Genomic DNA, 26018 nt, shown 5'->3' on the forward strand with positions numbered 1-26018 from the left:
TTCTGAACTTTAAAGTGATACCACCGACTTTTCATTCTGTTATGTTAGAGTTCTGTACCGCCAGGCGCTGCTTTCTCAGTTCACTCATTGAATGAAAGACATCTTAGATGCTTGCGCGTTTCAAGCACGACAGATTATCACAATATTAACAAAGGTCATTTAATTTCTCCAGAACACTACTCATGGCTCCTGGTCAGCAGACGTGCTTGTTTATTACACAACCCCACAAATGTAACATCAACAATGTCTAATATCCATAATGCCTACAACGTTGCAAATGTTTGCAGGGCAAGTACATGCTGTACTCTGATTTAGTTAATTTCTACATTTTTTAAAAACACATGGAAAATAATTATGCAGAAAGAACTTTGAAGAAAATTGATCATTGTGACATGTGTCATACGAATCAATAGGATTAGCAGAAACGCTTATAAAAATGTTCCATTATTTCAACAATGCGCAGCCACGGGGTGAAAGTCAGTCAGATAAAGGGTGCGCTTGAAAGTAACATTACTGAGTACGTGCAAAACTGTTGTTTTTTTAAGCAAGGCGTGATTTCAGTGCAAGAAGCGATCAAGCGAGGGATGATGAGCAGTGAGCAGTCCTTTTCACTTGTGCCTCATCTGTGGGAAACAATGCACTGACTGGAGAGCCGGTCTCCCAAAACCCAAAGGAAAAACCGATTTGTAACAGATAAACTTCATGAAACTGACTCGCTAAAACTTGTAAAAGACCCGAAAGCCCTCCTGCTTTGAAATGAAACACAGCGAAAGGACTAAAAAAAAGAAAGAGTAAACAGACCAGGTCCTGCTCTTCTCGTGACCCCGCGGCGGGGAGCTCTTCAGCCAGGACAGCGCGCGCCTCAAAAGAGAGGAGGGCACGAGGATAGACGTGTCCGGCTGCGCGCGGCGTGCTTCTCTCGGGCGCCGGTTCTCGCCGCGGTCCCTTCGGCGTCTTCCTCCACAGACTCAGGCTGGGGCTGCTGCTGCTTTAAACGGGGGCCGACGGCCGGTAAACGGAGGGCTGAATAAACAGGAAGTGCCGCGCAGCCGAGGCGCACACTGGAGAGCAAGCACACTGGAAGGCTGCCCTTTGTCGGCAGCAAGAGGAGAGCGGTAGCACAGTCTGCTTCACGGAACGACAAAGAGACCGCAAGAATTCCCCCAGTCGCGCTCCATTCACACAGCAGCCCGGAGATCATTCCGAGCCAATTTGAAATGTGTGCCTCACTAAATTCTCCACCACGCGCACAACTGCCTGCCATGTGCTCAAACCCCGCCAAACTTACTGTGGCTAACAGTTTCAATAAGAGCTAGAGTACGAGTAGTACTAGTAAAACAGGGATCCTTTTTGTTTCTTAAGCCTATGAATGTCAAATATATTGTACAACAACAGAAAAAAGACGTTTTGATTGACAGCACCATCCTTTTTCTTAACTTTGTGAAAATTCCAGTCTCAGATGGCCTTTCATGCATTCAGTTTGACACAATGTAGGTGTTCAATTACTAATAAACTGCAAAACCGAAAAATCTGGCTATTGGTTCTTTAAGTATACTTTTATTTTTAACAAACATAATACTTCTTATCTTCAAAAACATGCTACAGCTGTGTCAACCACTTGCTACTGGTCCACTGTAATGCCACGCAGTGAAGATTTATTTATTAATTGAATTCATAACACTGTCTTCTCTGCACTGTCTCGTTTTCAGACAGAAAAAACACGAGTTTTTGCTTTTCTTCGTGGAAAAAAGAACGTTGTTTTTTTATAAACAAAACTACCTGCTTAGCTTGAGATGACTAACCGCTTGGCACTGCTCATCTCTAATGGCTGTCTTGTGTCGACGTGGGTGACATGACACAGATACTGAAAAGAAAAGAAAACGAGCTGGCGCTGCAAGGCGGCTGGTGCAAAGATGAACCGTCAAACAGCCTTATTCAAGGCAACAACAAAAAAAAAATCACGAAAGAAGAGCCGGATTCCTGCACAGAGTTTGTTGCTGTTGTGGCAACGTGGTGCAGGCGCTCGTGCGCCCTGGTTGTTACTTAGCACCCAATCCCGGGCTGTCTGTCACTGGGGGAGGTAATGCTCCGCAGAAATAACTCGTTGGGAGCTGTCACTGCGATGTTTACATAGGCCCCACTCTTTTCTTCATACAAGGGCATTTTTTTTTTTACCGGAATTCATCTTCTTTTGATCTCGCATTCAAAGCAACAGCAGCCTGATCGACGTGCAAGTCTTAAAGCAAAACCAGACGGTAAAGATGAACCGCCCGAGTATGACAGTCAGGAGCATCTAAAGCGCATAAAAATGAAGAGAGCAGCTTGTAGTCGGAGTGTTACAACCGCAGAAATCAAGAGGCACATTAGGTGGAACTGATCAGCTACACAACAGTTCAAGAAGCAGATCACAGACACTGATGATGGGCCTGGAAACACAGGGAACGTTCTGCTTACCTCAGACAGCAGCTTTCATCATACGCCCTGGTATCACCCCTTACCTCGCTGAATGTAGGTATGAGAACCATGATAGAGCCTTGAAGGAACTAATATTTCTCATTTGTACAATATGTCCCCCCCTTCAGTACAAGTGAAAATGACTGTTTTCAGGTATATATTTTTTGATTATATATGGTGTGCTACATGTGCTAATTTTCATTACAGTTGCTCTGCTTAACCTTCAACAAAGCACATGACTGGTTCACACTGCCATCAATGGTGCCATCTGCTAACAAGCTCATACACCAATAGGATATCAGCATATGTCAGCTAAGTGTGTGAAGATACCAGCATCTCTGCTTCATACACTTTTGAGGAGCAATGAGAAAGAGTCCCGTAAGGTGGTGGGAGCTGAAAGCATTCCCAATAGAATAATTAGACTTGTAGTTCCAAACAATATTCGAACAATTTTATTCAAAGTAGAGTGAATAGACAATTTATGGAGACATAGATAATTCTGCTGACACGTTTCGCTCCGTCACATACAGCGTACAAGCATTCTCTAACCAAAAATACAGTTTCAAAGAACATAACGTCTGGGGGCGTGGCTTGGACGGCAGAGCTAATGGCTGCCTGATCCTGTCGCTCTGCCGTGTCAGAGAATCAAACTAAGAATCCACAGTGAGTGAATGGAATGGAAGATGCGGTGATCGAGGTTATGCACGTCGGAATTGCCTGAGCACAAGCTGGTTGTGATGTGAACCCCTCAGTTGCCTGCTATTGTGAGAAAATCATCGCTGACACCGAGGAGATGGAAAATGGAGGAGCAGGAGCAATATGGCGGCCCATTCACCCACAGAATGCTGAGCGGACTTTAATGTGCGTCTTCGAGTAAGGTGATCAGGACATAGTAACCTCGCTAAGCATCAATAAACTCACCTGCCGACCCCCCCAGCCCTAACACATGGCCCTGCTCCAGGGTCTGTCAGTGATTGTCAGCGACTCGGGGGGAGCACCGCACAAGAGACACAAGCACATGTGAGGGCTAGCGAGGCGGAGTGTGGACCTACAGAGCGGTGATCCCAGCAGTGCTCACCGGGAGTGTAGAGGGCACACAGCATTGCCTATTTCCGCTGGGGACTGGTAGTGGCCGGGGTTCGGCAAGGAAGGCATTGCGGAGGGATCAAGATACAGACGAAAACGAAAACTGAAACAAAGCACCAAGGGAAGACAAAATGACATCCTCCACAGCAAGGGATTAGGCGTGTACTAGGGGGGTGAGCAACGGAGGTAGTGTGCAAGAAATCAGTTCGGAGAGCGGAAATCTATAGGACGGCGAGAAATCCGCTCAACACTCCGCTACAGACAGGACCTACAGAGCGGCGACTCCAGCAGTAGTCACCAGGGTTGTTGAGGACACACACGGCACTGCCTATTGTGGGCTGCGCGAGCGACGGCACTCCGCTGGGGGGCATTAAAGAAAGCATTGTGGAGATGTAAAAAACAAACAAAAAAACAAACTAAACCGAAACTGTATAAGCGCAGAGAAAACACAAAATGGCTCCCACCACAATAAAGGATCAGCCGCTGCTCGGTGAGTGGATCCAACAGAGCTAAACACTCCACTAACCGTAGACAAGCCCGCCTGCCTTTCAACTGCCAGGCCGGTTTATGCTCTTAACAAATTGCGAGTGCTAGTTTGGAGAACATAAGTGGGGGCCCACTAGGAACGCTCACCTCGTGTAAGTGGGGCAGACACTAGCTGTGGTGAGGGAGCTGGCCAGCACAGCCAAGGTGACCCAATAAAAGCGCACGCAGTGGCACACAGTCGGGCACACAAGCCTGGCACTAAGGGGTACAGGGACAGCCGATGGAAAATAGCCCAAACTGACTGTAGCAAACTAGGATCAACTGCGGCAACTGTGGGCAACAGCCACAATTCTAAATCAGGGGTCTGGAAGAACAGCGCAAAATAGCAACGGTCATCCTACCACAAGGCTCAATGGTTGGCAGGAGCTGTACCAACCAGGCTGAGACCCATGTGAGACTAACCTTACAGAGTAGCCTTGACTGGCCTTGATCTCCTGGGCATTAGAACATAGGGCTTGAAGCAGACAGCGGTCCAAACCCATCAAATCCAGATAAGCAAGTGGGACGGCTATGCTCAGACGTGAGTCCCGTGCTCTCCACACCACTGGAGTAAAGCTATCCTGGCTGATGATGGCTGATAGCCAGAAACCGGTCCTAGGATGCTTGATTCCGGTCCAGGGAAGACATGGCTTGGCAGTTCGGGCTGGACTGTTCCCATGAGGCACAGGGTCAAGACTGATTTGCATATGGCCATGTCTGAACTGAGATGGTGTCGAGTGCAAAAAAAACGATGGATTTAGGCCCAGATCTCTGTACTGGGGTGAATGTATGACATTGTTCTGCATTCTGTCCATCAGCTGTTGTTTTTGCATTTGTCACCCCGAGTGGGACGGGTATGCTCAGACATGAGTCCTGTGCTCTCCACACCACTGGAGTCAAGCTATACTGGCTGATGACGGCTGATAGCCAGACCCCGGTCCTAGGATGCTTGATTCTGGTCCAGGGAAGACATGTCTTGGCAGTTCGGGCTGGACTGTTCCCATGAGGCACAGGGTCAAGACAGATTTTCATATGGCCATGTCTGAACTGGGGTGGCGTGGAGTGGAAAAAAACGATGGATTTAGGCCCAGATCTCTCTACTGGGGTGAATGTATGACATTGTTCTGCATTCTGTCCATCAACTGTTGTTTTTGCATTTGTCACCTCGAGTGGGACGGGTATGCTCAGACGTGAGTCCCGTGCTCTCCACACCACTGGAGTCAAGCTATCCTGGCTAATGACGACTGATAGCCAGAAACCGGTCCTAGGGTGCTTGATTCCGGTCCTGTTGAACTGTTATTAAAATGACCCACGACTCCATTTTGTGTTGCCATACTCTCTGCAACCTGGTGAAGAATTGCTTTCCACGTCACTGTTGAAACTTGCTCAACCCTCCCCCGCTCCTTGTGGTCGAGCCGATTCCGAGAAGCTGCCCGTGTACCTCACCCCCAGTTGTGCCAGAGACTTAGCCACATCCTGCCCACCGTTGGTAACTCAGCCTGTCACAAGCAACTTCTGTTCCCCGTGACCACACCAACTGATCGAGGAAGCACGAGGCTGTGCCCCGTGACCACACCAACTGATCGAGGAAGCACAAGGCTGTGTCCTATGACCACACCAATTGGGCAAGGAAGCACGAGGCTGTGTACTTGTGCAATCAGAGACAGATGTCCCCTGGTCACGATTGCACTACCTAAGACTGACAAAGAACTTGTCTGATGAGGATTTGTCAAAATGAGGAACTTTGTATTGTGCAAATGGGCGTGGCTAGCGCTATAAATATGTGTGCGCTGCGGAGTAAAGCAGCAGTCTCCGTAGAATTGTCTTTGTACCATTCTGGGACCCTGTCCTTAGCTCGTGCTAATAAATAACTTACTTCCCTCCATGGCTGGTTGTCCTGGTCTCTTTGGTAATGTATGATTTATGCAAGAAGACCCATAGATTCTAGCTGTCCCCTGCACCGCTGGCTTTGACTCTCCTAGTGGGAAGGGGTCTCCAAAAAGCCGGTTCTACTATTTGGCGCCCAACGTGGGGCGGGTTTTTGGTCGTCGTCATCGAGCCTGGTGGTCGTGAGGAGTCCGTGATCGAATTCTAAGGGCGGCGCGCCACTACATCATCTGAAAGTTGTCTTTGTGGGCCCAAGGTCTCCGATTGCGTGATTCCTTCCTCCAGTGGGCTACCTGACTGTGGCCCCGACTGACGCCGCAGTTCTGGTTCCTAGTTTTGGGAGATCGGGACCTTTGTGACACCTGCCGTGTGATGGAAGATTAATGGTCAGGTAAGAGTGGGAGTGCCCCACTTCTGTGGTGAATTGTTTTTTGGTTTTGGGTATTGTTCGACTTTTGCAAAAGCCGAAGCCAAAGGGTAAGTACAGTTATATGCTGTAAACATTAGATTTCACACTCTGATGTTTGGAACCAGGATACACGTCTAGAGATGCCTGGATTTAGTAAGTTTCGGAAATGGTGTTGTTGTTATTGTACACAGGACTACGCATTGGAGGATTCTTGTCCGATTCCTCCTTTGGGGACCCCTAATCATGAAGTTTATGCTAAACATGGTGCTGGCCCGATTATGTTTTGCTCACTTTGGCACAAGTATACAAAGGTTAATGCTGAGTTACAATGGCCAATGTACAGAAGTTTTGAACCTCCTGTATTAGATAATTTAGAGGAGAAGTTGTTTCAAAGAAAAGCTAGACTTGCGATGTTTGATTCCTTTCGGGTTTGGCGCAAGGAGTCCAAACAGAAAGAAATCAAACTAAAAAAGAGTGAAGCTAAAGTAATGCGTATGAGTGTGATTCAGAAAACCCAGGATCATGATAATCTGAGAATAGAAGAGGGTATAATAATACATGATAGATTACATCGAATGCATGTAGTTGGATGTTACATTACAAAGAAGGTTCCCGAAAAGGCCCGGGACAAGGAGGATGACCCTCTCATGTCCTCCCTGTTGAGCACCCCTCCACCTTATACCCCGCCATGTATCCGGGCCTTGATCCCGCACAATTGACTCCCGCTACTGCTCCAGTTGTTGCCCCTGCCCTGGTTTGTCCGATTCCTCAGCCACTTGTTCCCAATGCCCCGACTGTTCAGGCCACTGTACCAATGCAAGTCCACCCTTCCCTTCCCCTTGTTGCACCTTCCACTGGTCCCGTACCTGTCCAACCTAATATGCCTTCAACTCCCGTTGCAACCAACCCATTTCTTGTTGACAGTCGTCCGACATCTTCCCCCAGTGCAGGGCTATTAGCAAATGCTTGGTCAGTGGTCCGTGATTATATCCCTTATGTAACTCCGCATAGACCACCCACTCCCAGACGACGCACTTTGCGCAGACTAATAGGTAATACACAGGAACAACTCGCTATGGGTCAACAAGCTCGTAGGTGGATGGAAAGTAACACTATGTACACTGCTCAGGATATATGGATGACAATGGATCAGTGGACACGCATTCAACAGGTTGATATTTTTTGTGAAATGTGTGACATACTGATCCAAATGTGGGAAGATTTTGTAGAATTAGGTCCACCCCAAGGTCTGTCTGACCTTCGCCATAAGGGTGAAAAAGGGGACATTCAGGGCCCAGCACTATTATGCGATCTGATCACGCTGGTAGCCTACAAAGACTGCTTATCTGGTGTTACGTTAAATAAGGGTTTTCCAATGAGGGAGGTACAGCCTGTTTGGAGAGATCACGTTGTTGGCATAGATGGCAACCCTGACACACCGGCAGGTTTTAGACAAATGTGGGTCCATGTCCCTTGGAAAAGATCTGACATCCTCCAACTTAAAAGGCAATTGCCTGACCCGCGTAAAAATCCAGCAGGTTATTATAAGGAATTGACTCAGACACTCCAATCTTGCGTAATGACTTTAGCAGATATAGATATGTTAATGGGACAGGTAGTACCGACTGAAGTATGGTCCAAAATACGCCATAATGATCAGACAAAATTTGGCCATACGTGGAAAGAATTTGAGGAAGCTGACAGGGCTCGAACTGGTGGTGAGAAACCTGATCCCATGATCTTAGCCCTTCCGGTCCAGATACTTACCGCCATAAAAAGGATGTTGACACCTCACCGTATTAATTGGGACAGATTAGCTGCTTGCAGGCAAAAGAAAGATGAAAGTGTCTCTGACTTTTTCACACAATTCGAAAGCACATTTACCGACTATAGTGGACAGGACATGACTTCAGAAGGGGGACAACGACTGTTTGTGGATACATTTGTGTCCAATCTGTCACCAGAGCTTCGGACTAAGCTTAAAATGTTAGAAAGTGCATGGCCCATCTCCACCCCGTCTGGCATTTTGACAATGACCCAGTACTATGAGAATAGGGAGAATGAAGTGCGAGATAGAACGGATATAAAGACTTAAAGACAAAGGTCTTACTCCAACAAGCATACCCAACCCCGATCCAAAACAGGGTTGCCCCTAAGTTTCAACGAATAGCTCAGAGACCTGCCCCTGTGACTCCTCGCCTGCCTCTGGGACCCAACCAGTGCGCTTATTGTCACCAGGAGGGTCATTGGCGCAATGAGTGTCCCTTGTTGACTCAGAACAACTCTGTCCCTTCTGACCGCTTCACAGGCCAACGTCCCCAGAGAGGACGAGGGCGAGGCGGACCTAGAACGCAGTTACAGGACAGGCGCCCCCTTATGCAAGAGAATAGATTTGATACCGCTGATTATGAAGACCGCAATTATTTTACTGAGGATTATGAGCCTGAAGAAGGGACGGGGTTCCTGTCCCACTAGGATTGCCAAAGACAAGAGAAGGGACCCGTGCCTATTCCTGTTGACCAGAAGGGACCGTATGTCCATGTTACAACACTGGGCTCTACGGAGACATTTTTGGTCGACACTGGTGCAACCAAAAGTTCTATTGCTAGGTCTAAAGTACCTGGGGCCCCCTTGTCTGGCACAAATAACATTTCTGTGGGGTTTTCTGGTACCCCAGTATTTAACCCCGTTTCACAACCACTGGAACTAATGATAGGACCCTACACAGTTGATTCCCCTTTGGTTTTGACGTCCACATGTGGCGAAAATTTGTTGGGTTTAGATCTGTTAAAAAGATTACATGCCACCATATACTGTTCTCCTGATGGGGTTTACATCACTATGGGTCCCCCTACCACACATCCAGTATATTTAACCTCCTCAGATCCAATTCCCCAGGAACTTTAGAATGTCCCTCCTGCTCTTTGGGACCAAGGTGATACTGATGTCGGCCTTTTGTCCATACCCCCCTTTTCTGTTACCCTGAAGGAAAATACTCGCCCTCCCCGACTTCCCCAATACAAAATACCCAAAGAAGGGGAAAGGGCATTACTCCAGATAATTTCTGAACTTGTCGACATGGGTGTGATTGAAGAGACAAGAGGAAATGTGTGCAATAGCCCAATTTTGCCTGTCCTAAAACGCACTGATCCTTCCAAGCCCCCTGTATATCGTTTTGTCACTGATTTACGCGCGATAAACAAAATAGTAGTTCCCCAATTTCCTGTGGTCCCAGATATCACCACCCTACTTACTATGGTTACCCCGTCTGCATGTTTTTTCTCTGTCATCTACTTAAAAAATGCCTTTTTTAGTATACCAGTCGATGAACAGAGTAGGGATCTTTTTGGATTCTCATTGGCAGGACGAAGTTTCCGGTTCTGCAGAGCTGCACAGAGAGCCCCTCAATTTACAGTCAGGCCCTCAAGGGCCAATTTGATTCCCTGACCCTACTCCAAGGTACCGCATTACTCCAGTACATTGATGATTTGCTTATAGCGGCAGACACCGAGGCGTTATGTAAAGAAGCTACAATGAAATTGCTTCTGCATCTGGCACAGTTCAATCACAAAGTTTCCCTCTCCAAACTCCAATATTGTCGACATGAGGTGACCTACGTAGGTCATCTCCTGTCGAAGGAGGGACGCCGCCTCACCCTGGAACGAATACAATCAGTAAAATGCCCCCACCAAAAACGCAGAAAGAGGTACGTGCTTTTATTGGTATTACCTCCTACTGCCGCCAGTGGATACCCAATTTTTCTTTACTCATTAAACCTTTATTGAGCCTCACACTTAAAGATGTTCCCCACCCACTCCCTTGGACAAATGAGTGCCAGCATGCATTTGAAGAACTGAAAACAGCCTTGTGTTCGGCCCCGGTGCTAGGCACCCCTAGTTATCAGAAGCCCTTCATTCTTTTTGTACACAAGTATAATGGTTGCGCATTGTCAGTGCTAACACAGTGTTTTGGTGACAGACAACGCCCCTGTGCATATTTTTCTGCAGTCCTAGACCCCGTGGCACGCACACTACCCATTTGCTTGAGAGCAGCAGCTGCAGCTGCCATATCCATTCGCCAATCTGCTGGCGTGGTCCTGGATACTGCACAGTTATGGTTCCTAACGCAGTTGACACTTTATTAAATAGGACAAAAAACCCACATCTTACTAGTGCACGTTTGTCCGGATATGAATTGACTCTCTTAGCCAGTCATATCACCATTCGCCGCTGCACTACGCTCAATCCAGCCACATTGTTACCCTTTGTTGATGGTGACACTAATTCTGATCCGCATGATTGTGTCCTCCGGACGGAGGAAGAGACTAAAGCCTGTGTGGATTTGACTGACACACCCCTCACTGACCCTGATGGTACCCTGTATGTGGATGGTTCTTGCTTCAAATTTCCTGATGGTAGCACAACTGCTGCCTATGCTATCACCACGTTACAGACAGCAGTGGAAAGTGAGAGAATACCTTACCAATCAGCACAGGCTGTCGAGTTGGTAGCACTGATAAGAGCGTGTGAACTGAGTACGGGGATGGCCGTCAACATCTACACCTTTGGCGTGGCCCATAATTTTGGGCGACTTTGGGCTGAGAGGGGATTTTTTACTTCTCACGGTACTAAAATATAGCATGGTCATCTGGTCAGCAGGCTGTTAGAAGCATTGACTCTTCCTTCAAAGATAGCTGTGGTCAAATGTAGGGCCCACAAGAAAGTGACTGATGACATAGGAAGGGGTAATGTATTTGCTGACCAGACTGCAAAGGAAACAGCTAGAGATGTCTCTACCCGTATGTATGTAGCTGGCCCCTCAAACTGGGTACCGGAGAAGAGGATGCACGAGGATACTATTGAGAATGTGAAGGAAATACAGGCAGAGGCGACTAGAGAGGAAAAGGCTCTCTGGGAAGAGCAAACAGGCCTATTAAATGAGAATGGCTGTTGGACGGATCTGTCTGAACAACAGCGATGGTTGTTACCCGATGCCTATGTTTTGCCGGTGGTCACTATGGCTCATGGCCCAGCTCACATTAGTGCAAAAGGTATTTGCAAATTGCTAGCTCCGGTATGGCAAAACAAACACATCCCAAAATATGCTGAGAGGTTAGTCAGGAATTGCATGATTTGTTTGATGCATAACCCGGGAAAAGGCACACCAACACCTGCTGGCAAATTTGCACCCCCATCTCACCCCTTCGAAGTGCTCCAAATAGATTACATACAGATGGAAAGATGCAACAATCTACGATATGTCCTGGTAGTTGTGTGTGCCTTTAGTAAGTGGATTGAGGCCTACCCCCTTAAAGACAACACTGCCATCAGCACTGCCAAAATACTATTAAAGGAATTCTTTCCCAGATTTGGAATGCCAAGAATTATCTGGAGCGACAACGGAAGCCACTTTACAGGGGAAATAATGAAGAAAGTGTGTGTAGGGATGGGGATCAGACAAAAATTCCATGCCACCAATCACCCCCAGTCAGCGGGTTTGGTTGAGCGCCACAATGGAACACTGAAATTGAAGATGCCAAAAATCGAGGCTGACACAGGACTGTCTTGGCCGGACGCCCTGCCCCTTGCCCTCCTATCAACTAGAGCCATGGCACATTCTCGTACCGGACTATGGGCCATATGTATCAAGGTACCAATTTGCGATTCTGTAATAGCGATTTTTAAGAAATCGCTATTTCAGAATCGCAAATTGGTAAGTATCAAGAAAATCGAAATTTTTTAGCGATTTCTTGATATTCCTTAATTGCGAATCCGCAATTAAGGAATACTTTCCTGTTGGACCTGGCCCGTTTGGCAGGTTCACCCCGAAACTTTTTGCTTTTTCCTAGCCTGTTTCTGTGACCTGGTGTGGATGATTTTAGGCCTCTGCGCACTTTTTCACTGTGGTACAGTGTAAAGTGCGTGTGCTCTCTGTGTATGTGTGGTGAGTGACCTGCCCTCCCATAGGAATGAATGGGGAATATGTATGCCCATGGTAGTTCCTGATGTGTGGGGAGTGCAGGGTCGAGTTTGATATGTACGAACTCGTAAGATTGAATGCTGCGAAATGGTGTATGCGGCATGATTGTGTCTAGTCTAGAAGTGCCACTTTTAAAAGTTGGCATATTTGTGTAGTCTGTGGCTGGCACGTGATTGGCTGGTGAGCCTGGCCCAGAGTGCCTGGCCCTGCTTGTGGATTGACTGTCTGGTTTGAGTGTGACAGGGGCTGCAGAGCCCCCAGGAGGTTGTCTGAGTCAGCCCGTGGATGAAAGGCAGCATCTGCTGCCAGGGAAGTGGGCGGAGATCGCACCTGATAGTGAGTGAGGCTGTGCCTGCCTGCCACAATGCTGGCTCCACCACCCGCTGGGCGACTGTCACCTCTGTCCCTGATACTGACAGGACTTCCCTATAACCAGTGCTAGCTGGTTCTCACACTGCCTACACAAAGACTTCAAAGGCTTTTCACTGTATAAGAAGGGGCTGTGTCCCCTTCCAAAATGTTCTTGTTTCTAACTTGAATCTGCCAGGGGCGTGCTGCTGCTGGGGCTCAGGGGAATTCCTGAGCCCTGCCCAGCCCCTGGACTCCTGATAGACTTTCCCTGCTGGGGAGCTTGGAGGACTTTTCATTGTGGATGGCGCCCTGAGAGTGCTTTCCTTTTTATTGCAGGACTCCTGGGTACATCTAGCGCTGGGAGCGCTGTATTCGCCCATAGCGCTTGAGAGCGCTTTTATGCCCGTTTATTTACTCAATTTACGGGTGCCACCCCGTTTTTATTGAATTATCTGAGGCCGGTGCCCACCCGGCATTGCCCCGTGTTTGATTCACCACCGCCGGCCCGGAGATCGTGTGAGGAGGTGCTGAGCCCGCCTCCCTGCCCAGGGCCGCGCTGCCATTGGCGGCCCTGCGAGACAGGAAGCCAGGCAGATCCTTTGGTGACATGGGCGGGGCCTGTGTGAGGCAACTTCCGCTTCCCCCTGCCCGGGAAAATCTTCGTTTTCGTTGCCGGTCTCCCATGCTATGGAGGGAGACCGGAGATGTGCCCGAGGATCATGGAGGCCGGCGTGAGCTTTCGCGGGGCTCCCATGAGGACGGGAGAGCCCCGCGGTGATGTGGCAGCCCGAGGAGAGAAGAAGGCACCCGGGAGATGGCTGCCGGTGCCGCCGGTGCGGGGCTCCCATTGCTGAGGGAGAGCCCCGCAGGCACCAGCCAGCAGCAAGCAGAGGGCGGAGGGGGCGCGGGGCACATTGCCGGTGCCCGCCCCCGCCGCAAGTAAAGGATCGCCGGCATCGAGGAGGAGACCGGAAGAGTCCCCGCTGCCCAGAGAGCCGGTGAGTGAGTGCCGAAGGAGGAGGTGGGGGCTTCAGGGCACATTGCCGGTGCCCACCCCTCCCCTCCGGTGTGAAGAGCCTGCGAGGCTCAGAGGGGCCTCACTTGTCTTTGAGCCTAGTGAAGGGCTCCGGGTGCATTTTTCCTTTACTGAGAGGCTCGTAGGGGCATACTTAACTATGGTGCATTTAGGGCGGCCCTGGATGGCAGTGGGTCGCCCCAACGTTGGCTAGAGCCCACGAAGCTCCTCAAGGGCATTTGCAATTTAGAGCCCCGAGAGGCTCCAACGTGAGGGCATCATTGTTTAGAGAGCCTGTGTGGCTCAGAGGGGCCATATTTGTTTTTAAGAGCCTGTGTGGCTCCAACGTGTGTCTTCAGAGCCTGTGGGGCTCCAGCGTGGGCGCAGTTTGCGCCTAAGGGTCAGTGAGGACCCTGGCGCAGTTTGAAGTTCACAGCTGCCCATCAATTAGTGGGCAGCTGCACCGTTTAGGTTTTGGGATGTCCTCAGGTGCCCAGCAAATAGTGGGCACCTGCAACGTTTAGGTTTTGCGCCGGTGGCGCACCCCTGACTGGCGCTGCATGGCAGCGCGCCCTGACATTCTGGACACAGGGCTCTTTTAGTCCCTTTATTAGATGGGAGCTGGTATGTGATTTCTGCGCAATGTGATTTCTATGTTTTTATCAGTAATTGCTAATGTGAGTTTTGCGCAATGTGGTTACCTGCTATGTTTAGGATGGTAATTGTCTACTGTGTGTTTTTGCGCTATTGAGTTGGGTTGGGGCATCTCTGAATGTTTTTAATGCATCATGTGTCTTTCTTTCCCTGCGCTGCACCTCTGAATGTTTTAGGCATCATGTGTCTTCTTGCGCTGTACCTCTGAATGTATTTTTATTGCATCATGTGCTTTGTTCATAACACCGCTGAATGTGTAGGTTTATGCATCATGTGTTTCCCTTTACTACTCCTCTGAATGTATATTTATGCATCATGGGTAATGTGTTCTTGCTTAGACCCCTAAATGCTGTGTGATACTTAGGTGGTTGTTCTTTTTAGTACAGGTGGTCCTAGTGAGGTCCTGGTCCCCTGCGTGACATTCTCCTAAGGTGTTTAGGGTTGCGTAGGTGGTACTTACCTGTCCCCAGTAGTTACTGGATGTGATTTACAACTGTTATTCTTTTTGCTATACTTATTCTAAGTTCTATAAGTGCTATTTCTATATCTACAAAGTGTTGATTCTGACAGTGGCCCATGTGGCCCTGTCCTGTACATAATCCCTTATGAATGTTGCCTGTGCCAGTTGGCACAATGTACATGTGTGATTTTTATCTGATGTGTGTTTACAATACAAAAGTTATTTTAATATAACCTTGTGTGGAGTCCCTTTTGTGGTGTGCCTAGGATGTTGTTGCTGTTGTGTGCTGGCGCAAATGCTTAACACATTGCCTCCGAGTTTAGCCTCACTGCTCGTGCCAAGCTACCAAGGGGGTGAGCAGGGGTTATCTTGGCGTGTGACTTCCTTGCCCTGACTAGAATGGTGGTTTCTGCCTGGCTTTGGCGTCAGCCTTAGCCTACCAGAAATAGCCAGTTCTAACATTTCCCAATCATTTCTATGGGCCAGGAGGCCCATAGGATGGAATGGGAATTTTTTCTCAATTTGCGATTCGCAATTTGCAAATCGCAAATTGAGAATAATTTCAAGCGTGCACACCCTGTTGCACCCCTGAAATAAGCATGGGTGCACATGTGGTGCACATACATGCCCTAAGGGCATGCATGTGCGTCACATGGCACTTTGAAAAATGCTAAAATGGGCATTTTTCAAGAAATTCACAAATTACCACCAACTTGAAGTTGATGGTAATTTGCGATTCCTTAGGGACAATTTGCAATTTTTTTTAGCTTCATACATTGCATTTAAGGAATCACAAAATTTGTGATTCCTTAAATGCAATTGCAAATAAGGAATCGCAAATTTTGCGATTCCTTATTTTGCACCGGATTTTCCTTCATACATCCCATTTAGCAAATTCGCATTCGCAAAGGCCGAAATTCTGTGAATTTTGGCCTTTGCGAATGCGAATTTGTATGATACATATGGCCCTATCTCCGTACGAAATAGTGTTTGGTAGGCCAGCAAATGTTTGGGGAGTACCCCGCCCAAAGAAATATTCTGATATTGAATACCCGTTGTTGATTGATTATTTACATGAATTGACCACTAACCTACGTCTCATTCATCGTCAGGTACAAGATATCCTGCCACCCAAACCCGAGGGCCCTGGTCACACCATCCAGCCAGGCGATTGGGTCTGCATCCGCAATTTCCAGAGAACAAAGAACTTGGAGCCGAGGTGGAAGCCGCCCCAGCAAGTGCTGCTGGCTACCAGGTCTGCAGTGAAGGTGGCAGGAAGAAAAAACTGGGTTCACGGAGTGCACTGCAAGAAGGTGCCTCTACCACTACCATACGACCGGTGGGTCAAGGAAGGCCTGGGAGACGACGAATGTGAGAAATTCCCGCACTTTGTACCCTTCCGTGATGCCAACATTGCCTGGGCTTCATCTGAACGAGAGGACAACGACATCCTGCAATCTGCCGTTCCTTCGCATCTGAGATTGCGGGACACTCAACAGCCAGAGCCTTTGTTTCCTGATCAAACAACGCCGAGGTCCACCTGGTACAAACTCCGACCCAGAAAAAAGGACTAAAGAGACAAAGGTCTCTGCCCTCTGCTTGACATGGTCCGACAAATCGCTGCAGGGCTGTGATACACCGGTGCATTTGACCGGGGCCGGTACAGCGGACCGGAGCGTGCCAATAGGACTGCCGGAATCACTGACCGGTGAAGCAACCACCAATTACAGGCAGACGGTGAAGCAGACGGTGACCAAAATGAACACTGAAAGCTTGAAAAACAAAGAAATAAAAAAACAAGAATACATAAAGACAATACGTGTCTAATCGTACTAATGACTATTTCACTGGTACTGGCCTACCTCGGGTGGGTAATACATGCTGCCCTTGCAGCACCTGAGCCTCCTACCTCTACAGAATCACCTCATCAACATGTGTCATTACCCACCCATGAGAAAAACAGAAGGATAGGTTTCTTCAACAACACTTTCATTCAAATGTTACACCAGCACCAGCTTGTGGTGAACACAACAAACTGTTGGGTATGTGGGTTGCTGCCCCATACTGCAAGCACTGGGATGTCCCTGATTCCTGCTCCTTTTTCTCGAGCTGGTTCAGCCTACGGCTGGTACACTCTGTTCTTAGACGCCTTCTATTCAGGTGACACATCAACACGATCCCTGGTGAATATCAGTAGCAGACAAGCATTCCGCCACATCATGGCTGCGGAGTGGCCAAGCATGGATAAAGATTCAGCAGAAAAGAATGAATATGAGAACTATCATGGGTTTTTTATCCATCGAACATCTACAATGGTGGGGGAAATAAAAGACTGCCACCTCTCAGGGATCTACCTGTCTACCCACATCCCGGAAAATACTGCATGAAAAGCAATGGAACAGTATCGGTGGGGCAAAGTGACTGCTCCTACACACTCAAGCTCAATGGTTCGACTCTCCCAGCTCTGGTGTCCTCACTAAATAGTACCTTGTGTGTGGGAGCAAGGCCAACACCTGGCTGCCCAAGTCTTGGTCCGGCACCTGTTACATTGTGTGGTTTCTCCCCCCCACCTACACAGCCAATGCAACCCACCACATCCAGAAGAGAGGTGTGATTGACGCTGAAGACACCGCTGGCCAAGAGTTTGGGGACTTTGCTAAAGGGTTCTTCCCCTTTTGGGACCCTATGGTCAATAGTCTGCGACATCTCACAAGGGTGGTAGAGGCCACCATCAACGCAACTGCCGGTGCCCTCAGTAACATCACGGTGGAACTTCAAGTAGACCGCCTCATGACTTTACAGAACAGAATGGCGCTTGACATAATACTGGCGGACCGTGGGGGAGTCTGCACATTGATCAGAACAAGCTGCTATATATACATACCTGATTATGCGCCAACAGTCTATCAAGCAATACAGACACTGCATAAAATTGCTTCCGACATCCATCAGGATGAGGGTTCATGGTCCCTAACCAGCTGGTTTTGGAGCATGGTATCTCAGTGGGGATGGAAGATAATGATTTTCATTGCAATCATCGCAGCCGGATTTTTCTCCTGCTGCCTTTGTGTTCAATGCATGCCCGCGCTGTATGGGCTCTGTGCCACCTCTTTGGCACCAAAACAAGTGAGTTCACACCATCACCATGCCATGATGATGATCGAGAAAGAGGTCCAGGAAAGGATGGACATAGACCTAGACGATGACTGATTGTTGCCTCTGCATGGCAAAAGGAGGGACTGTTGAACTGTAATTAAAATGACCCACGACTCCATTTTGTGTTGCCATGCTCTCGGCAACCTGGTGAAGAATTGCTTTCCACGTCCCTGTTGAAACTTGCTCAACCCTCCCCCGCTCCTTGTGGTCGAGCCAATTCCGAGAAGCTGCCTGTGTACCTCACCCCCAGTTGTGCCAGAGACTTAGCCACATCCTGCCCACCGTTGGTAACTCAGCCTGTCACGAGTAACTTCTGTGCCCGTGACCACACCAACTGATCGAGGAAGCACGAGGCTGTGTCCCGTGACCACACCAACTGATCGAGGAAGCACAAGGATGTGTCCTATGACCACACCAATTGGGCAAGGAAGCACGAGGCTGTGTACATTGTGCAATCAGAGACAGATGTCCCCTGGCCACGATTGCACCACCTAAGACTGACAAAGAACTTGTCTGATGAGGAACTTGTCAAAATGAGGAACTTTGTGTTGTGCAAATGGGCGTGGCTAGAGCTATAAATATGTGTGTGCTGCGGAGTAAAGCAGCAGTCTCCTTAGAATTGTCTTTGTACCATTCTTGGACTCTGTCCTTAGCTCGAGCTAATAAATAACTTACTTCCCTCCACGGCTGGTTGGCCTGATCTCTTTGGTAATGTATGATTTATGCAAGTAGAACCCGCAGATTCTAGGTGTCCCCTGCACCACTGGCTTTGACTCTCCTAGTGGGGAGGGGTCTCCAAAAAGCCGGTTCTACAGTCCAGGGAAGACATGGCTTGGCAGTTCGGGCTGGACTGTTCCCATGAGGCACAGGGTCAAGACTGATTTGCATAAGGCCATGTCTGAACTGGGCTGGTGTGGAGTGCAAAAAAAGATGGATTTAGGCCCAGATCTCTGTACTGGGGTGAATGTATGACATTGTTCTGCATTCTGTCCATCAACTGTTGTTTTTGCAAATTGAAGACTGCAGCCATCCCCGAGCCCAGAGAACCTAGCGATGCTGTATCCACAGAGGTGACTGCCAAACCCAAGCAAGAGGTCAGTGGTAGCAAAAAACTGTTGGGTAAAGCAGGGGGAGCGGGCCGCTCAAAGACTCAAACACACTGCTCCTACGCACCCCCCCTAGCAAAAATGTTTATGGGAGCTAGAGCCCAATCCTCAGGTACCATTCCCAAGACTCTTGCTCTCCCCACTGAAAGTATCCCCATGGCCCCACTAACCATGCTGATCACACTAGTACCCGTACCGGGCTCTCCGCAGAAGGCCCGCCTAGCGGTTAACCAAGAGACTGCCCCGGCTGAAAATGGGCTCAGGGAAATGCCACGCGCTGACACTGACACTAGCACCAACAGCATCTCTGTTGGGTTACCAGACCCTGCTACGAACTCAGACATCTCTCTCTGTGTACCTGCTATTAACCTCCCAAATGGGGCAACCACGCAACAAGCTCTTCCAGCCCTGCCCTTTGCAGTACAGGAACCGCGTAATGGCTCCAACGTTGTTAGTCATGGTACCCTGCTCACAGCGCTGGAGATGCAGATGGCAAGTATAACCAATTTCATTCAGAGCCTAGAGGTTCCCCCAGGGGCGCAAGCCCCTCGGACCCCAGAAAAAGGGCTCGAGCATTTCTATTCAGTCTCTGATAGCACACCTACCTCTTCGAGTGAGGGAGGGTCCGACGCAAGTGAAGGAGACAGCGAGGTCTCTAATAAGGACACTGGCACGGTCCAATGTCCAAAGAAACCCAGAAGCAAGAGCAAGCGGCGCAGCCAGTTGAAATGGGACTATTCAGACTCTCAAATGTCGTATCCCTTGGACGAGGATAATCCTAGCGCAACACAGTGTTCGAATACAAAAAACCTGCATGTAGACACAGCTGAGACCTGCCTAGCCTCTATCTTAGCTTCCATCAAAGAATTTCAGGAGGAGGTTCGAGCAGATAATCGCGCAGCCAAACGTGCTGCCAAGAAACTTCAGGGAGGTCTAAGATGGCTGAATAAAACCTGTACCGACAAAAGCGACCGTGTCTCCATGGTGGAAGCACGAACTGAGCACTTGGAAACTGAATCCATGGCAACCAAGCAACAGAGCGAGTCTAACACTGCCTGCCTGGTAGACGTAATGTCCAAGATGGATGATCAGGAAAACCGCCAGCGCAGGAACAATTTCTGCCTGCTTGGTATTCTGGAGGGGAAGGAAGGGGACGACCCTAGACGCTTCATCGTAAAACTTTTGCAGGACTCCTTTCCCGATCAACAGGGCTGGGACTGGGACCGCGTGGTACAGAGGGCGCACCGCTTCCCCTTCAACCAGAGATGGCAGCACAACGGCGGCAATGCCACCGGGGGACAGCCAAGGGTATTCCTGGTTTGCTTTGGCAACTTCCTTCTTAGGCAGTTAATCTATGACCAGGCTCGCCCTAACTCCAGGAAAGGGGCCAATGGCATTTTTCACAAAACACAACTTTTGCAATCACACAGTAGAACGGAGATGGCGCCTGAGACAATTGATCTCCCTGTTTCAGCAGCTCGTGGCCAAAGTATACCTAATGAATCCTGCCAGACTCAATGTAATCTTCAATGGGGGCACCAAGGTCTTCCTGTCTGAAGTAAAAGCTGGCGAATACTTGGACGAGTTGAAATCCAGGAAGAGTCTTAGATGAAAAGCTCACCCTTTGCCCTCGCTATCTTCTCTATGCTCGCACTCTCGTTCTTACAGTCTTTATAAATCTTGAAGCCTCCGAGGGCCGGGACAATGGTCGCACTACGGCAGCTATATGTGAATCTTACAATTGATGTAGTGAGTAGTTATTTTGTTTCTGGTATGTTTCTTTCGCCCTTTTTTTCCCTCCTCTTCTTCCCGCCAAAGCGGAAAAATAAGGGGGCTACTGACCGAATGAAAGTTTAATTTGGTTATTTTTAGGCGTGGTCGACAGCTGGGGCTCATGACTGACCACCATCACTCAGGTTATTCCTGATTGCTCAGAAGAAGGGGGAGGTGGGGACGGGCTGGGCACTAAAAATGGCACAGAAGTTTTAAGGACACTCTTTGGCACGTACATATCCCCGTACCCACTTATTAAGATATTGGGCGAGGTCAAATGTTTTCTTCCAATACTTAGATGGCTAAGATCAATTCACTTAGGCTTGTCTCTGCCAATATCTGTGGTCTGAACGACTCCTCAAAAAGGCAAAATGTCGCCCAAGGTCTACGTTCTCTAGGGGGCAACATCGTCTGTCTCCAGGAGACCCACATAGAGGGTTCACAGAAACATCTATTAGACACACTGGGGTTTAAAGTCGTGGGGGCTACCACACAGGGGCGCAAAGACAAAAGGCGTAGGAATTATGGTAGATAGAAGATTTTCTCTTAATAATCCCCGTTTTAAAGCAGACCCACTGGGCAGATGGGAAATAACTGAATGCCACCTTCCTTCTAACCCTTCTTTTACCCTCTGCTCACTGTACGGCAGCAACGTAGATGAGCCAGGGATCATCAACTTGGTCTCAGGGGAGCTAGCCCACTGGCCCACCCCTATCATCTTATGTGGCTAACTCAATATACATCTGCCCAGCGTTTGGAAATCTGATAGTAAATGGGGGTACAAAGGCAGAAAGCCCTTAGTATTTCAAGCGCTAGTCAACCTAGCTCAGGTCCATCGACTAAGCGATATTTGTGCTAGTTTAAAGCCTACGCAACCTGGCTACACCTTTTTTTCGGCCCGCACCATACTTTTGTTAGATTAGATTATTTCTTTGTCTCATCTTCACTTCTTTGCAATTGCACCATAGACTCTGCACCTTGCTTTATGTCAGATCATAATCCCCTCATTTTAAAACATTAAGGGATTTGGGAACTGGAAGGAGGTACCAAGATAGAGTTTTGAGAAAGCCCTTTTACTGGACGCAGGCTATCAGGCACATATGCAAGGTTGGATCAAGGAATTCCTGGAAATAAACATTGGTACTGCCTCAACGATGACTGTCTGGGATAGACTAAAGGTGGGGGTCAGGGGCGAAACTCTGAGGTTTTCAGCTAGGAAGAACAGGAAGGAGAAACTGCTAATTAGTGATCTGCAGGGAAAACTAAGGAAAGCAGAAACGAAACTGGTCCAAATGGTTAAATCGGGACAGGATATCAAAACTGTCCAAAAAGAGGTAGTCCTTGCCAAAGAAGAAATAGGAGCAGTTTTTGCGGAAAAAAACGCAGCTAAGTGGGCAACTCTACTGGGAAAAAACTACGAGTTCAGTGATCGCATTGGGCATCATCTGGCCATCAAGACCAGGCAACAGTTCACAATTAATTAAATACACAAAATCAAATTGGCTACAGAGAATGAGACCAATGACTCTAACGCAATACAGAAGGGATTTCAGGAATTTTATACCGAGTTGTATGCGGAGTAGAACCTCAGAGCGGCTGGCTCACTCGAAAGCGAGATAGCTAGCTACCTAAGCAAGATTGATCTTAGACAGCTTAACACTGATAACAGTGAACTGCTAGAACTCACACCAATTTGGGATGAAATCATGGAATCCCTATCTACCTTGCCAGATGGGAAAGCCGCAGGATTGGATGGCATTCCTGTAGCATTTTATAAGATCTTTGCCCCTCAAATTAAGCCAATCTTCACCGATGTGGTAACCTCTATCTTCAATGGGGTTTCCCCTCCTGCTTCTTGGTCCAATGCTAGAATATCTATATTCCCCAAAAAGGGTAAGTCTCCACTAGAGATGAGCTCATACAGACCCATCACTCTCATCAAGTGCGACTCCAAAGTCTTCTCTAAAATATTGGCATCTAGAATATCCTCTGTGGTCGAGTCCTTAGTTTCAGAATGGCAGCATGGCTTCATTCCAAAAAAAGGCACCACGGAACATGTCAGGTGAGCCATTACCCTGTTTGACGCAGTGCAGGTAGCAGGAGACCCGATGTCTTTAACACTTCTAGATGCTGAAAAAGTATTTGACCGGGTCTCCTGGCGGTTCTTGTGGGCTGTCATGGGCAGGATGGGTTTTGGGCCAAGACTTACACAAGCGGTACAGGCTCTATATCTAAAACCGACAGCCTGTGTCTCCATCAATGGGCGACTTACTGACAAATTCAACATCTCCCGGGGCACTAGGCAGGGTTGTCCCTGCTCCCCTCTGTTATTTGCCCTCTACCTAGACCCATTCATTAAACAGATTGAAAGGAATCCCACCATCTTAGCAATTAGCATCCAGGGCATCAATACTAAAATCATGGCCTATGCGGACGATCTGGCCATTACTTCCCCTGATCCCGAGAATACCATACTGGCATTGGAGCTAGAGGCACAAACATTTGGGAAAACAAAAATAAAACACAAATAATCATACACAAGGAAATCACCTGGACTGATGTTAGGGTAGTGCCAAAGGCTAAATATCTGGGGGTTCTTATATCTGCCAACATCGACGAAATTGTAACAGATAATTTAGTTCCTCTCGCTGCAGATACCAAGAAGGCCCTTAAACAAATTGATAATTTACACCTGACCCTTGTTGGTAGATGCAACGTAATCAAAATGAAATATTTTCCTAAACTTCTTTACTTCTTTCGCACCATACCCCTGGAATTTAGTAAAACCAATCTGCAGAAATTCCAGCAAATATTTACGCAATTTATTTGGGCCTACTCACAACTAAGGCGGGCTCTAAGGCAACTATCTCTTCCAAGAGAGCGGGGCGGGTGGGCCTTCCCCAAAATCATGCTATATTACTGGGCCTCAGTTATGCAATACAGCTCTGAGCTGGTGAGGGAACTCCCCCTCTCTTCAGTATCCGGGCTCATCTCGCCTTTCCAAGTCCTACTGGGTGAAGAGCACTGGGGCTGTCTTATCCATGAGACCTCGTTCGGATACTAGAAACGTGTGAGATTCAGACGCCTGGATGCTTTTCTCTTCCCTCTCTTTCTTTGTTATTCTTTCTTTTATTTCAGTACTACAGTTTACTCTTCTTTCTGCGCCACAGACTCTGTAGTTTTACAGAGTTGGGGTGGGCGGTTGAAACGTCATACCTCTGTATTATTTTTTCGACATTGAAAAAAGTAAGTATGTACATTAATCTACGTGACAATATTAGGAACAACCTTCCTAATATCTGAGAAGCTATCCACTATCTTGACACAGTGCTTACTATGAATTTGTAACATGAGGTCTTGAAGGAGAAGATAATGGAAGTTACTGTGAACTGTTAATCTTAGTATTGCTCATGCAAAGGGCTAGATATTTAATGTGTCATGGTGAGATGTGTATTGCATGTGACCCAGGCAGGGCAATACAATCTTTATAATTAGAGTCGGTGTAACCAACTACAATATGAAGGAAGGGAGGGGGGATTCTAAAACACAGGAAGTCACTGATGTGATCAATATCTGGGACTGCTGTCTTCCTTCATCTGTGTGCTTATCCTTTGGGTGAGTTCCCCTCTGTTTTCACATCAAGGTGCATGAAAGTGGAGAAAGTGTGCTTTCTGTCTCTTGCCCGACAGGGCAGAGAATGGATGGGGAAATTTGAAACTCATGGCTTCAGGAGCAGAAAGACTATATTATAGCTGCTTACCTCAATGTAGCTGTCACATTGTCAGGCTGTTAAGATGGTAGGAGCACTTGGAGAATACTGGTCAGCTCTACATGGTCTTTGCCCACACCGAAATCAAACGATAAAGAAATATTAACTTGGTATTTGAGATCCATACATAATATTGTGAATTCAGCTCTACCTGCTGTACTATTTAGGGCGCGAATATATACCGAATATATACTTCTAAGATGGTAGTGTTACCGCTGGGATTATCACATAGATTTTTACCATACCAATCCTTGGAATCCCTGGTTGACTGAATCTTTTTGTCTGCTAAAAAGTGTAAAGGGAAGATTTGCAAATCATAACTTCGACAACTTTGTAAATAATCAATCAAATCAACTTTACAAGGTACTCTGACTACGGAATGAGGTTTAAAATTTTATTACAAAGCCAAAAATAACTGAACTTACAAGCACCTCAGCAAGAGGTTCAAGAAATAAACTGTCACTAATACAAACATAATCCTAAGCAAGAGTCTCAGAGGACTCAAGATAAAAATAAAAGTATGTTCAAGAAGCATCAGGCAAACGATAATTGTTCCCACTTAAAGACTTGACTGCATTTGCTCCAAAGGGAAAGAAAAGATTAGTATGTCCCTACACTAACTCTAACGTGACATCCCTACTTAGCATTCTCTCCCAGACAAGAGAAAAAGGTGTCAGCAGTGATGACTTCCTAAGAAGTACACTCACTTTCTGTAGGTAAGTAGCCTTAAGCTACAGAGCTCGTTCAAAGATGCTCCCTCCTACACCCCTCTCCTGCCTGTCCTGCTCCAAGTCTACATTCTGCTTTCTGCCGCGAAATCTGCTCTAAAGTCTGCCCTCCACCCTCGGGGTGCTGTCCCTAATACAAAATCCAAAAAACAGGCCTTCTTCTCGATACCATTGCATGAGGAGGGCCAATTTCTTTTTGCATTTAAGCTGGAAAATCGTGTTTTAATGTGGTGTCGTATCCCACAGGGGTACACAGAGAGTCCATCGATCTTTAATCAGATCTTGAAAAAGATCACCAACTACACCATCCTTGGGGAAAGAACCGACTTAAACAGAACTTGTTGCCACTCTTCCTCTCCTGAGCATTTCCATGTTCTTCAGGTTCTGATATTGACTGTCCTGCAGTCTCTCCATTCGTCTCTCTTGCACTCTCAGTGATCTCTCCAATCTACTAGATCTATACCACTTGTAAGCTCTAACCAGACCCCACAATCCAATCACACAAGCCACAACTATAATGAGAGGTTTCAAAACATAGCCAAGGAACCCTTTTCCAAGGTTCGTAAACCAACTCCTTACCTTGCCAAATCCCTTGCAAGCTTTTCCCACACAGTTTCTTCAGTCAAGTCTACAATTTCATAATGGATTGCAGTGATGTTACTTATA

At 47.7% G+C, this 26018-nt stretch overlaps 1 protein-coding gene across 12 annotated transcripts in view; it reads right to left on the bottom strand.

Moving 5' to 3' along the window:
* The window catches only part of FOXP1 (forkhead box P1), a 935659-nt gene that overhangs the window by 373266 nt on the left and 536375 nt on the right, over positions 1-26018 (bottom strand). Inside the window, exon 1 of one of the 12 annotated variants that reach the window (XM_078661366.1) lies at positions 802-1084. The exons of 10 other annotated variants lie outside the window; for them this stretch is intronic. The gene's annotated coding sequence lies outside the window, so the exon portion shown is untranslated. Of the gene's footprint in view, positions 1-801; positions 1085-26018 lie in introns of those variants that run through there. One more of the 12 variants, XM_078661368.1, reaches the window with a different exon arrangement.

This window comes from Lissotriton helveticus, chromosome 9 (genome assembly GCF_964261635.1).
Source record: "Lissotriton helveticus chromosome 9, aLisHel1.1, whole genome shotgun sequence".
Taxonomy (NCBI): Eukaryota; Metazoa; Chordata; class Amphibia; order Caudata; family Salamandridae; genus Lissotriton; species Lissotriton helveticus.